Raw genomic sequence first — 1,966 nt, forward strand, 5'->3', positions numbered from 1 at the left:
AACTGAAAAGAAAATATTTTAAAATGGAAAAACATTTTTAAAACCGGGAAGAACGAGAACGCTTAAATCCTCATTCAAAGAATAAATGAAACAGCAGAGAACTATTTGAGACTGAACAAGGTTCTCAACTATTATTTTTTTTTTCTTTCAGTTTTAGACTGCTGTTCCCTTGGCGTGGAGGCGGGGCTTAAATCACATGGTGTGGTAGGATGGGAACTTGAAATGCTTTTAAAGTATCATTTACATTTTGATTCATAGAATAGAATAGAAAAATCTCTTTATTGTCCCATGATGGGGAAATTCTGACGTTTACAGCAGCAAAAGGATTATATAAAAAACTGTAACACAAATGTTGACCTTAGAAAAATGTATAAGAATAACATAATAAGAAGAGTTGAAAGATATACAATAAAATACTGTACTGTAAAATGTTTTAGCAATATAAAAACTGTGCACCTGGAGAATAAATAACAAATGAAACTGTTTAAAAACAAACAAAAATACTTCACAGTTTCATTTGTTGTTTTGTTTTTTTTTCAACATTTTTTTCAATTTTCGTTCTTTTTTGTCCGTAAAAATATTTTTTCAGATATAAATCTTTTTTTTCCAGTTAAAAAAAAAAAAACTTTCCAGTTTCAAACAGATTTTACTTTTAGTATTAAAAACAATTTTTCAATTTCAATTTGGTGAACAAACTTTATGTCCTCATTTTAGCTCCATACTGCTTCAGTTTTACAGCTGGGACCCAAGTGTCCCTGAAACCAGTGGCTTCATGTCTTCACTGCCAACAAATGTACATCTAACTAAATCTTTCCTTCTTAAAATTAGCATATTTTCCCTTAATTGTGTCTGTCTGACCCAACCGCACCCGCGGTTCTGATTCGGTCCATTATCATGCAGTTATGGTTCCAATATGGACCGATACCGGAAACAGGAAGCAGTTTATAAACAGCAACAGCTCACAGACGGCAGAGGAAACTGTCTCCAGTCAGAACAAATATCCAGTTTGATTATGGAGCCAAATTTGGGCCATAAAGTCTGGTGAAAATTATTTGTATTTAAAGCTTAAAGAATATACCTAAAACTGAAAAGTGAATATTAGAAAATGGAAAAAACACAACCGCTCTTTTCTGTTCAGAATCCAGAAGAGAACTAGGAAGCCTGCTTTTTCCTCTGTGTATGGGGGCGGGGCTTAGATCACATGGTACGGTAGGATGGAAACTGAAAAAACTAAAAGGTTTTTTAAGTTTCATTTTTATTTTGTTTCATGCAACGGTATAAAAACAAGCAAAGAAAAAACTTCAGTTTCATTTCTTTTTAGTTTTCAATGTTTTCCAGTTTACTTTTTTAGTCTGTAAAAACACTTTTAGATTTAAATCTTTTTTTTTTCAGTTAAAAAAAAAAATCTTTTCAGTTTCAAACATATTTTACTTTTACTATGAAAATAATGTTTCTATTTATTTCTTAGAAAAAAAAATGAATTTATGGCCTCATTTTGGCTCCATACTACTCCTGTATTACAGCTGAGACCAAAGTGTCCCTGAAACCAGAGCCTTCACATGTCAGAAAAGGTACATCTAACTAAATCTTTCCTTCTTAAAATGAGCGTATTTTTCCATAATTGTGTCTGTCTGACCCAGCAGTAATGATTCCAACATGGCGCTTTCCCAGAAACAGGAAGCAGTTTGTAAACAGCAGCAGCTCAGACCCTGGGCTTCAGCTGGAACAAGCAGTTCAGAACCTTTCTGCTTTGGTTTCTCTTTCTTTAGAACCTGAGTGGGTTGGTTTTTACCTGCCATGATCCAGGATCTAGTTAGACTTCACAGCAGATCAGCTTCTGGGTGGAGATTAAAGCTGATTATGTTGCTTTTATTCAGCGCAGAGCTGAACCAGCAGGCAAGTTTACAACTGAGAGACACGGAGCCCACGCCCACGGCTGAGACACGGAGAGGGGGGGGGGGGGGGA

Source organism: Cyprinodon variegatus, unplaced genomic scaffold (assembly GCF_000732505.1).
Source record: "Cyprinodon variegatus isolate N-32 unplaced genomic scaffold, C_variegatus-1.0 Scaffold1920, whole genome shotgun sequence".
NCBI classification, from domain to species: Eukaryota; Metazoa; Chordata; class Actinopteri; order Cyprinodontiformes; family Cyprinodontidae; genus Cyprinodon; species Cyprinodon variegatus.